Raw genomic sequence first — 13,277 nt, 5'->3', positions numbered from 1 at the left:
TCTGTTTCTGTCTTTAAGAGGCAGTGCATCCGGCAGGAATCGAACCTACTTTTTGACCCATTTTACCTTTCTAGGTTGGTGGGCGCTTTCACCATTCAGCCATGGATGCTTTAGCGAGTGAACTAGGTTTTTATTTGAGAGCGAACTAGGTTTTTAGTGGTATTCCTTCTCGAGCTTCTATTTCTTCCATTAAGGGAGATTCGGGAAAAGATGGAATAGGAAGACGTGTTTCCAAAACGAACAAGATACAGGTAGAGAAGGGGAAGTTAGCAAAGTTAGACAAGATTGGAATGGGCATAGGAACATGTATTGATGTACCAGATCGGCTAATGCTCCCAGGTTGATGCGATGTATTCCACCAGTTGACTGGAGACTTTATTATTGGTATATCGATCGGTCCAGCACGGATTGAAATAGGAGCCGGTTCGACAGGAAGCTTTTGAAAACGCAGTGCACCCAGGTAAATAAGGAACAAGATGAATACAGAAGTTAAATGAGCATCCCACACCTGAAAGGTACCCCACATAGGCCTTCCCCGAAATCCCCCAGTTACTAACATAAACAAAGTAGAAAAGCACCAATTTCTGTACCGGTTCCGGAAGAGCGAAGAAAAAGGTGATGTTTTGATAATGGGAACAAGGAACTGTTTATAGCTGTCGCGATATAAATAACTATACTCATCCGAGCCGCGGGAACATGTACATACGAAATACGAGAATTTCCACCTTGTTGAAGATCTGGTGGTGCTACCCGAATACTTAAATGAATAGCCATCGCTGTTAAGAACAACCGATGCCTTATGTGTATTGGATCCGCTCTTCTGTTAGCATGAACACATGAATGAGATTTTATTCCTCTTCCTTATTCTTCCTAAATAGAACCCCCAACCTAGGTGCGGAAGTAAAATAAATCCTTGTTTGTACATAGATGAACTTACATACCTGGGCCCGGCTCAACATTCTTTTAAAACAATCGAATAACGGCTTTTCCATGACTTGGCCATTCAATCTTGTGAACTAATCGAGACCGAAATTGGATAAAGAGATACAAAAGGAGAGGAATACCCAATCGATGAAAGAACATGAAACCCTTATGTTTCTATAGATGTACGGGAAACGGTTGGGGGCAATAAAGTAGGTGAAGTGGTTGGATTTTGCGAGCTGTTCCAACCACTGTTGGATGTGATTCCAAGAGCCGAACGGGAATGAATACCACACAGAAGAGTCAAGACCGAGCTCCCTAATAGAATGTATAACCGATCCATTCAGGATCGATCGAATTGGTACGGAAGTTGTAACATGGGAAAAGCACAGAAAACACGACTTATTTGAATAACCCGGTGAGCTACCAATTGTAGAAGTTGGATTTTTTGCAAGCAATAAGCACTTTAATAATACAATGCGTTTGTACCAGATTCTTTATCATTTTGAGGAAAAGGTTCGGGAGGAAAGGGAAACAACAGAGGATCCGAATCGAACCTAAATGGGAATGACATGAAAAATCTTTTTCAAAACCTATCATTAAGGGCGTGACGACGATATACGAGAGGAATAAAAAAACTCGTGATTTGTGTGGAGGGGAAGATCTGCTTATGAAATTATGCAAGAAAGAGTCGTCTCATTTCCTTACTTCCGCGTTCTTTCGAATTCATTCACTTCGACGGCTGGCGCTATGCTAGCTTTGCATGATTAGCTCCGACAGAACATGTACTACATTTCCATAGTTGGATCCGCTCTTTCTCTCTTGTGCAGTTTTTGCTTCTGGCTATTTATTCAGTCGTCAATCAGCATTGATCCGGGTAGTTAGTCAGTCTCTCTCTTTTTGTCCGTCCTTCTCTATCTATGAAATTCCTAATTCAGGGAGTTCGCTTTCCAATATCTAAATGTTCATGCAAAGCAACAAATGAAATGCAAGAACTGTCACGTAGAAGTCACACAGTATGCTGATCGTTCTGAAAGGATAAAAGGTATGGGATTTCATAAGAGATTCATACATAGAGATCTAAACTCATGGAAGGGCCCGGCCAGCAAACGAGATCTCTTACATCCAAAGGACCATGCCAATCAAAGATGAACCATTCACCGAGCCGAGTATGTGCAAGACAAGACACAACTAGATAAGTCAAATAGAAGATATTGCTTTTACACGAGCAACTCTTTTCTTCATGTGGGTACAACCCACTTTTCCTTTGATGAAATGCGAACACAAACTTCAGGCATCCAAGAAAGAAGTCAAGATTGAAATCGAAGCATTGTCATTGGGTTGAAGATCAATTCATATCAACAAGACTTTCCATTCATCTTTTTGTTGATATTTGGATTCGTTTTCAAATAAAGTCATCTTGTAGTTAGAAATCAACTTTAGAATCATCAGCCTCTGTCCCTACACTGACTCACTTATCCGGGATCGATCCTCACTACGGTCCTTTATTTCGAAACGAGGATAGGTCTCTCGCGGAACGAGGTGTAGATTGAGAAGAAAGATGAGCATATGGTCCATACTCACTCGGGTTCAAACTTATTTTGCAGGGAGAAATGGGTACAAGCCTGTAGATCTTATTCTCAGAGCGAGCAATTGATTACGGAGCCTAATTCCATATATTATTTATGGATTATTATAGAATCTATCTTTTTCTGCAAATTATAGTGGGAATCCTATTACCGATACCTAAACGTTTTCTTTGTCGAAACAGAAAGGAGGGAAATGGGATAACCGACGACAGCAGTTTCCCATTCAACTTTCCACTTCGCTCCAGTGTTAGATAGGCAATTCAATAGTTACCGAAGAAAGGAGTTCCCCTTCTCTTAGCCATGACGTTCTGCTTCAATAAGTCATGACCTTCACTCTCCTCAAGTGAGGAGGGCATATTGTTTGACCAACGAAAGCCTCACTAGTTCCTTCTTCCCGTTCACTATTCTCATAGCCTGATACGAGTTATTTAGTTCGTGTCTACTCGTTCTTGGGAAGAACCGAAGGTTCATTCACGGCACTCGTAGACTTAGTTGTATTTCAGACCCTCTTCTTTCCCCAAAAAGCTAATAAATCAAAACAAGAGAAAAGCATAAGCGAAAGCTTTAGTCGAAGAGTGGAGATCGCGCGGTAACTCGAGTCGATCAGTCCCATTCATTCTTGCCCGAAACAAGTGGGCTATTCATTCCGGTGCCACCTTTGTTCAATCGAGTCCATGTTCTCTATTTCCCAAAACCCATTCGTTCACCGACCCATGGACCAGAGGCTTAAATCTTGGAATTGAGCTTTCTAGATTTCTTTAGTACATCTTTTTGCGAGAGCAACCCCGGGTTCGTTCCTAAGACTACACTCACGGCTTTCTCTGTTCATGTTCCGGCATAGGAGATCTAGTGGTAGGATAGGGGACAGAGCTTTAGGGCTGCAGTAAACCTCATATGCGCCTGGCTCATCATAAGACCTTTGCCTGATGTCCTACCCAAATACTTCAAAGGTAGTCACAGGACAACCTTTCCGAGTTCTAAATTCCAAACGTATAACTTGGTTTTCTTGCCTGCTTCCTATCTGACCTATCAATCAAAGAAATGTTCTAGTTCCGCGATACGAGCTTGACTGTCGCTCTGAGACAGTAGATTTCTTAGTTGGGGTCCCTTTATCAAAGGCTCCCTTCCCTACTAATAATACAACAAATGAAGGTGGTTAGAAAGATGGCACATCGATCTTCTGTACACCCTGTTCGTGCTGCGGAACGCAGAAAATCTGCCTTCCTTGAAAAAAAAATCCTTACTCCGAAGTATCAAAGGAGACTTGGGTGGCGCCTTCTGAAGAGCCCTTCATTCTGCAACTCTGATAGGCTAGGATTCGTGTCTCAGCCGGAAGGGTTCGTAGGACTGACTCAGACAAAGCGTTAGAAGTACGATCTCCGAATCTATAATCTTTGGCCTGCCTTCTTCCCTTATCTAATCTCTTAGGTAATAAGAAAGTGGTGTTAATTGTCACGCTAAGGAGCTGACCAGTGACATTTTTGTCTCAATTGAAGTCAACCTTACTATACTTGCTTGTAGGAGATCATCGCTCAGAAGGGCGTTCTTTCGCTAGAAAAACAAGAGTTTGAAGATCACCCAACCCACGAAATGGTCAGAACTCTCGATCTAGCCCCACTTTCTATAACAATTTATTGACATGTTGTTTCGAATGTCCTTGAAAAGGCCTACACACATACCCTGCCACTCGATGTGTAGTGGGTTTGTTCAGTAGAGATGGGTAGAGCACACAAGTATTGGAAGGAAAGTTTCACCCTTCTTAAAAGAGAAAAAGTCTATATTGAACTATGATTTGAATTCCTTTCTTATTAGTTTCCAAGTGCAAAATGTTCATTACCTTGATCAGAGCCTTTAAGACTTTTAGAAGCGAGCATTTCTGCAGCTTCTATTTTTCCTAAAGCTAATGAACCGAATGGAAGAGAAAAATTTGGAATAAATAATAAAGAAGGAACCAACAAGAAAATAAAGACTTGTTCCAACCTCGGCTCGGGGTCTGTCTGGAAATGGAAAATAGTTCTCTCTCTCATCTGGTCTTGCCACAGTGACAAGAAAAACAAGTGAATAATTGGAATAGAACGCAATCGTCAACCAAAATCGGGTAGGATGTATTATAAAAGAAAGCCTTGCCTCACTGGCAAGTGAGGACCTCACCCCTCCTTCCTCATTTATTGAGAATGGAAAAAGACAATGTTCATTGCTTCCTCAAAACAAGAGTTCCACAGGCGGCTGCTTCTGAACGAGCTGCTCATGCTCAAACTGATCAACATAAAGTGGAAAGTGTAGTTGAGATATTACTCGCAGTATGAGAAGGAAGAGAAGATCTAACCTCTCTACTTGACACTTCTGAACCAACTTCATTCCTAGCTAAAACAGGAAAGCTGAAAGTACTCAAGCTTCAAACTCCTTAATAACAGCCCTACTAATAAAAGGAATAATCTTCAAGGACTATATGACTAGCTCTTATACGAGTTCCTGGTAAACCACTACTTGCGTAAAGTACTCCTCTCGCTCCCCTGCTCGTTCAAAGTAATCCACTCGCTAGGATCTTAGTAAATAAGCTTACTCCTTACCTTTCCTTCCTAGCTTTGAGAGCAATGCTACCTGTAATAAGACAATGAACTTATCCTACTTAGGGAACATGCTGGCATAAAGGGAAAAAGAGAAAGAGTTACACCCGGTCTAAAACCAGGTGGTGTTACTTTCCTGCTTCCACCTGAACCTACTTGCAGGCCTTATAGAAAAGTCTTGTATAAGATAACTAGCTTGACAACAGGAATTCTCTAACTTACTTGTAGATAACAATCTTGCTGAAGGAGGTTAAGATAGTTCTCCGTTAATGGGGAGAGAGAAAAAGAGTCCTCGCTTTCATAATCGGTAATCAGAGTCCAGGCTTCCTACACCCATATTTTACGACAACCTATGAACCGACTAACTCAATAGCTGGCCTTAGAGAAACTGTCCTAACTTATCCAAGTAGTCCTAATAAATGGCCATGATGAAATACTCTTACTTTCCCTGCGGCACTCGCTTGAAGGACTCGAAAGCTGACTAATGCTGATAGGAAAGCAGAGCTTCCTTCAAACGCTGATCGATACCATCCACCAGAAGAAAACGTGACCGCAACGACTTCCCGAATCAGCACCGTCTGGAGGCTTTGCATCTGTATTTGGAGCTGGGCATGCATCCATTGATTATAGCACCTGGAGCTTTGAACGCTCGAAAGAGAAATACAATCTCCGCCCTCCAAGTGGATCGATAGGTTCATACATCTTATAGTCGGTGCAGTTCTGGGAAGGAATGGGCTAGTACGAGTTCTGGTTTAGTCAGTAGTTCACTTCTCCCTTCTTGTCCGCAAACAAAGCAAACTAGAAACCTGCTTTTGCGGAAGACAGTGCTCAATGAGAGGAGGTGGGCAAGTATTAGTTAAGGGATATCAGGAAGGAGGTCCAAGAAAGGGGAAAGAGCTTCATCCTCGATTAGCAATTGAAAGTAGGGGAAACTATGATTCCATCGAATGTGCGTATCCATTGGGGCTAGTGAAAGATTACGGTAGGGGAACCCGTTTCACTAGTGACTTCGTGTATGAGTGACAAAAAGTCAGGGCAAAATAGCCCCTTCAAAGTAGGGGCTTCACAACCCGCTTCTCTTCCTTAATTTAATGAATGGTGGGTGCACAAAGTCTTGAGTTTTGGACCTGTTACGGACAAAAGGAGAAGACAACCATTGTACCGATCCACTACTTCAATCTACGAGGACTAGTTTAGTCGGATATATTGTTTTACCACTCACTAACAGGACTTTCCTACTTAGGATTGATAAGATAAGAAGATCGTTTTCTTTCTCTTGCTCTATATAATAGAAATAGTGTACTAAGATAAGTTCCATTAAGTTAGGGCTGGTTAGTGCAGTTGATTAAGAGGGAGTTCTAGTTACCTATGCCCATAGCTCTTGCTTCTAATTGGTTAGTGCAGGATAATACTCTCCCCGTCCAGTTCTGGAGAAGAGAAAGGTTGCGTTCCTTCTTTTCTTTCAAATAGTGGGATGCGTTGATCTGCTGAATCAAGAAGATCATGTCCTCCCGGGCAAGGCGAACCTAGTGGTTTCTAGTTCAGTGCAGCCTTTTCCTCAGAGCTATTTGACAATGGGCCCAATGAAGACTTCTTGCCCCCGAGAATAAGTCGATACTAGTTTCTGGTCTGCTTTGGAGAGTAGAAGTCGATATTTGTTTCTGGTCTGCTACCGAACTTCGCATCGCGCTAGGTGAGATGAGAAGTGCGAGCAAAGGCCACTGTCACGGATTACGGGAAACAAGCAAACATAATAGGTTTGATAACTTACTCGGGTGCCGGGGCCTCGGATCCAGAGGTTCCAGGAAGGAGGAAGGCTCGTTTCATTATCGAATATCATGTAGAACTCACTTGCCCTAGCTTCTGCTAGGAATCCTATCGTTATGCTTTGGTCGGGTTATCCCATAAATCAAGGGCCCTACTATTCTATTATTTATTGTTCAGATCTGAAAGGACAGATAGAAAGCTTAAACCCTGCTTGGGGAGAAAGATGAATCTTGGCGAGAGTAAGGAATCGCACCCCTAGCGTGAGGGGAATATTCGATTTCCTTTCCTTAACTAGACTACCTTACGGTAGCTCAACTGGGCACGTCAACGTATGTATTCTGTCTTCCCAATCAAACATTAGTCATTGCAGCTATTTCATCTGGTCTACTAGAGTAGAGAGATCTCTCACTTCACTGCACATCGCACTAAATAATAGCTAGCCACCTCACGGATCACATTATTATGTGCAGCTAAAGCGGGGTGTGTGCATTGTTCAACTAGAGCCGAGGATGACAAAAGAATAAGGAACAATTGGTTCGTTACCCGATTTCAATACTTTCCTTGATTTGAAATCAATCCAATATCCTTTCGAGAATCTAGAGTGATATCAACAACCTCCTAAGTTAAGTATAGACGAGGAAGCAGCCAATTAGTTTCAGTCCAGTCCAGGAAAGGAGCGGAGCCTATTCATATAGCTTAGTAGAGCTTCGCCATGATAGCAGTTTGTTTTAACAAGTAGTATGAATGCGTGCTGATGTGCCAAATCTCCTCCTGCTCCTTCCGGATAATCCGAAATCTAGGGGTAAAGGAAAGATCAAGGTTTTCTCCTTGATCAATCGACTTGCCTGCTTCCTTTCATCTGGCCAACGGTTCCTGTATCATTAGCTAAATCTGTTATGTCAACCTCAGAGACAGATGCTTATGTAAGAAGAAGCTATCCTGAGGGGAACATGTCAAGTATCCGCCTGCATCGAACTCTATTTTCTGTACGTTAATGAAAGGTTTAGACTAAAGCGGGGTAGAGGAATTGGTCAACTCATCAGGCTCATGACCCGAAGACTGCAGGTTCAAATCCTGTCCCCGCCTAATCACGTGTACGATTCAATGAAATAGCTATCTGGAGTCCACTGATGATTTGCTAATTGTTTTATGATCCTTGACTAGCTATATAGACCCTAGGAACTTGCATGTGCTATTACTGCTGTATAAAGGAAAGGTGGCTCACGTTACCACTCTCGCCTATTCCTACAGGAAGGAAGAGTCCATCAAATGCAAGTCGCTACCAGTTTCCTATTTTGGATGAATACCAACGCACCATTTGACCTCGAAGTAACGAGTACTCATGGAATCCTCTTGAATTCCAGTCATGATGTTCAGGTACCCGGAGTACATCACCCTCATTAGGAAGAAAAGAGAGAGAAGTGGAGTAAAATGGATTCAAATGCCGCATTACAAGTGAACAAAAGAAACTAGTGGAAATAGAAAGAGAATGAACAAGTGTATCAATTCATGAGCTAAGGAATACTATTGGGAAGATTGGGTGACTAATATCCTGAGAAAACGATCTCTTGCTTCCCTTGAAACATGCTAAGAGGACCATTTCGATTAGTGAGAAGCTCAGTTCATGGGTCATGACGACAGATCATATCGTGTACCAGTGCACTGTTCTTTATAGATCTATGTTAAGTGAACAAGAATGTAGTGAGGGGTGCTACTTTAGTGTTATTCCTAGACTGATGAAGTGAAGACTTTAGGCCTCGCTAGTAGTGGACCAACTAAGAATGTTTGTTTCTCTTTTCTGTAGATATCTCAATATTCCTTGAAAGCCTTATGAATGGTGGCGAGGATGTGGAAGAGCTAGTCGTATAGTCTGTTAAGCTTGATTGCTTTTATCGGTTAGCAAGGAGTTTGAAGCTTGAGTACTTTGAAGAGCATTTAAGAACAGCTCATAAGCAATTCCAAGTGGCAGAGATGACTCGAGGGACCTCGTCAGATAAGCATATCCTATGGTAAATGTGGTACCTGGTCTAGTCAACTTGGAAATAGAAACTACCCACTAGTGGGTGTCAATTAAAAAGTCACTCTGTGGCTAATGCTTCTACTGCTATCGGCAGGACTTAGTCTCTCGTGGTTCATTTCCACTGGAGAGCATCTGTTTGAATAATTAGCGTATATAGTTGATCACTCTAATGACAACAGAGTCGAATCGCAAATTTCTCGTGATTTACCGAAGGAAAGGTTAGCGACTGCTCTCCCTACCGAATCTCCAGTAGAGCCATTGCATAGCTGGCAGACACGATGGGCTCAGGGTTTCGACTGCTGTTCATTCAGATCCTAGGTCTCGCTCAGCGAATTAAGAAGGGTTGGGTCCTTCGTCAATGACTTACTTTCATAGTAGCAGAGATGCAAGAATAACTACTTTCTTCTGCTAGGCGTTTCTTTGTTGCCAGCTGAGAAATAATACTGGTTTTTATCGGATGAGGGGGAGTGTCTTTGTTTGTTCAACATGCAGATCCGGGAGGAAGGGGCGGGACTTGTTGTTCGGGCAGTCTAGTTTTGCTTTTGTTTGGTGCCAGTGTCCCAGTGAAGGAAGTAGGGCTTGCTGTTCCAACACCCGCTCTCTTCTCTCTCTGCTCCCTGATGTCTTCTCTTTGTCTTCTGTTTTTTTTTGAGGATTCAGATTCCCTCATAACTATAAGAAGAGTGTGGAATGGAGGAATGGATTACGGAAGGAGAAAGATTCTATATAAAATGGATTAAGGTGGGTTTCAGAGATTATACTTAGTTCGTTGACATATTAGATAGTACCTAATTTTCCTGATCTTCCGCCTAATAAAATAACGCAAAATAAAAAAAAGTAGTACCATGAGCAGCTTAGACAAGAATGGATTTGGGAATGACAAATAATAGTCAGAGAGAGCCGGAGGAATTGTTAAGTGAATGGGAGATAGATCGAGTGGGGCCTTGCAATAGCAGTAGATGCTACAGAAGTGGTGTCATTATCAGCGATTCCTCAATCGATCGAAAGAAAGGGAATATAACCTGCCCCTCATTGTCCTTCAGTCATGGTGCAATGAATATCGTAGATAGAGTGATTTCGATGTCATATAGCTATCTTTCCTTTCAAAGTGAAACGATTTTCCTTTTACGTTGAGATATTTTAATTGGATTTTCTTTCACCACTACTATCGTAACGCACAGAAAACACTGACATTTCCGCTCGTTTTCCACCATTTCCACTTTACCTGAGCACTGTGACGCAGTCGGTCAAGTATTGAGTTTCTTCTAGTATATCAAGGACTTATGAGAACTGAAAAGAAAAAAAACGAAAAAAGGAATTCTCATAGTTCATTGAATTAAGGGAGGGCCATTCGTGAGGGGTTCGTGGAAGAGTTGGGTTCGATTCCCTTTATACGGGATGTGGCGAAAAAGACTGATTAAACGACATATGCCATGCCAGCATTAAGATTTAAAATGTGTTGTCTACTTCTAGGAAATGTTCGGAACAGAGAACTTTCTCTAATCCAACGCCGTATTCTCCGAAGATTGAGGAACAAGAGGAGATCCATTAAAAGAAATCTTTGTCGGAGAGAAAATCTAAATAGTAACATCAAATCACAAACTACATGAAAGTTGTCTCTTTATTATGGGGATTTACCCATAAGGGAGATGCACAGAGGAAGAGAACGAACTTCATATATCCCATTTTTACTCAATCAAGAAACAAGATCGGACGTGATTCCGGTTTGTCTCCATTTTAGTGACACTCTTCCTCAAGCAAGGCAGCCGATAAGTCATCGAAGGGTTTGTTTGAATAATGGACTGGTAACCATTACTTATTTGAAAGTTTCCATCGGTGATCTAATATCTTTTAAAGAAAATGATGCGAGAACCCGCGGTTTTGAAATAAGGAGATCTTTCTATATCGACATATCACTTGGAAAAATCATAGGCAAATTCCTATTGGCCATATCAGTTGGAAAAAGAAGAGGCAAATTCGTACCGGTCAGAGTCTGGAGAAGAACAAAAAAGGAATGGTTCCACTTACTCACAACTCAGAGGGGATGCCGCTTACTACTCAAATCCAGGGAATTGCAAAAGTTGCATTCTTATATGCAAGAAGAAGACTTTGAAAGAACAAAGAAGTTTGGATCCGCAAAAGTATGCTTAGGCAGTTCCTTCGCTGAGCACAACAGAATAAAGAGGAATTTGTTTCATTTCAAATACTTCTTCTTACTGAAAAGAGGGAAGGAGAAAAGCCGAAATCTTCCTACTCGAACAATAAGTCCTTTTGTAGAAAAGTCTTCTTTATATAGTAAGTCGACCTATTGCTGCGGATCCCCGTTTACTAGGAAGATAAGAATCAAAAGGATCGAACTACCTACTCATTATTCGGAGGTGAATCATAGAACACTAAAAGCTATGGTATCTTATGGACCTAACATAGGTCACATCCCTCACGACATAAGATTGAAAAATCCAAACCTTCCTCTTCGGAGCGGAAACAGACGTGGCCAAAACATATAAAAAAAGACTGGCCTAGTCGCTCATAGGGACATATCTATCTGGATAGAGGATAGTCTAGATCAATTTTGAGAAAAATCTCTCTATATATAGATAGGTATCTCTGTGGATAGAGATAAAGATAGGGATCCCTATAAATCAAAATATATGGAAAAGTGCACTTTTTGACTACTACTACTATTTCTTAGACTTTTTCAAGGAAACATCGTTTTTTCGATTTTGACTGAATTGGTCGGAGCGTAGACGATCAAGCAGAGCCCAGGAAAGAGGTCAGATCGTCATTGAGCAGTCGACTATAAGTATAAGACTGCTGGCCTGAGAGAAGGTAGTCTCTCTCGGGAAACATGGCCCAATTTCTCTTCTTTCTTTTCACACGGGCAACAATTGGGAATAAAACAGACCATGAACATGTGTTTAAAATGTAAAAAAAGGAAGAGTGCATTCTCCACTTTCTTATCTCTAAAATGCGTAATATAGTGATGTCATGTGTCTGTTTCTCTGAAAAGGTGGGTCGGCCCTTAGGGAAAACAGTAGTGCCAGGTTCCATTGTGGAACGGTCGTTTGCCGGTGACCTTTGTCCACTGTAGAACGAGTTACTGGCGCGTCGCATCCAATCTCTCATGTCAATGAGTCAGTTAGAAAACCAATCCAAATGAATCAGTGATTTCCCCTTTATTTCCCTCGGAGCGCAAGGGGAAACAAGATTGAGAATGAATTAAAACACACCAAATGTTTCATTTTTCCTATTATCAGTGGTCAACTCTAATACAAACCAGGGGAAAAAGAACCTGGAATGCCTTCTTTAAGGCGCTACTATTTCTAGCGGCGTAGGTGCTTTATCACAATACGAAAGATGTACATACGAGGACTACGATTCCTATTTAGAGATATTCCTACGAGCAATAGACGTAGTAAGGAAATTACGTATGCCAATAACAAATACGAATACGAATTACACCTACGAGCCTACGCAATGGCATGTTTCGGCGTATAAAGCTAAGAACGAGAATAGCCTACTGCCTCCACTTGGAAATGGCAAAGGTATCCAGTTTAGGATATTGATGAATGGAGGACAAGGAAAGCAGGCACGGTGAACCTCCTTTGCCAAAGCCCTTTTGAAATACCTTCTTTTTGAACCTTTAGAAAATACCTGCTAGCTATCCCTAGTTTTTTTTAACCAGCTTTCTCCCGAAAAGGGGAGATCTGCTGCTTACTGCTCACGAAAACATCCGACCTTATGGTCAAGTCGTCCGCCTATCTTTCTGATCTCATTCGTTTTCCGATCGCATAAAAAGTCATGAGATCAAAAAAGAAATGTGAGAATGTAGTTACAGATGTAAAAAAAGTCAATATCTCGTTCTCTTGTTCTTAAATCATGAATTGGATAATGTGCGTTTCATCAAGTATGAACATATTGCATATTTTGCTATGCAATTTCAGTACCGGATCGACATCCGTTTATTTCTGTGTCCTCATCCGCGTGTATGTCTGTGTTAGATATATAGGCTCTGGAAGGCCTTACTTTACTAATAGGTAGGGCGCGTTACTTTTATTCTTTTTTTGCTGCTTACCCGCATGTTTAGATTATTTACTTGCCCTTTCACTTTTTCTTCGGCTGTCACCAACTTTGTTCAATGCTAGTCCCTAACCCATGAATAAGGGCTTTGCTGGCTACCGGGTTCAGAGAAGTTTGTAAGCTCTTTCTCTTTTTTCATTTTTCACCACCTCCTGTGTCTTTCCGTTTAAGGTCTTTAATTTTCGGCATTAGCTTCGTTAGAGAAATCCATGTGTGAACTACAAAGCATGGGATCCTGAACACCACGAAAGAAAGCGTACTACTTTTCAATAAGGTCAGACTTCAGAGAGGAGAGACATGAACTTGTTTTAGGCATAGAAAACGCCTACGGTA

At 41.6% G+C, this 13,277-nt stretch overlaps 1 pseudogene; it reads left to right on the top strand.

Moving 5' to 3' along the window:
* The first annotated feature begins 9,053 nt into the window (after positions 1-9,053).
* On the top strand, positions 9,054-11,371 carry LOC109747509 (small ribosomal subunit protein uS4m-like; annotated as a pseudogene).
* The last annotated feature ends 1,906 nt before the right edge of the window (positions 11,372-13,277 follow it).

This window comes from Aegilops tauschii, chromosome 4 (assembly GCF_002575655.3).
Source record: "Aegilops tauschii subsp. strangulata cultivar AL8/78 chromosome 4, Aet v6.0, whole genome shotgun sequence".
NCBI classification, from domain to species: domain Eukaryota; kingdom Viridiplantae; phylum Streptophyta; class Magnoliopsida; order Poales; family Poaceae; genus Aegilops; species Aegilops tauschii.
The sequence above is the reverse complement of the archived record's forward strand: the minus strand, read 5'-3'. Positions and strand labels throughout refer to the sequence as shown.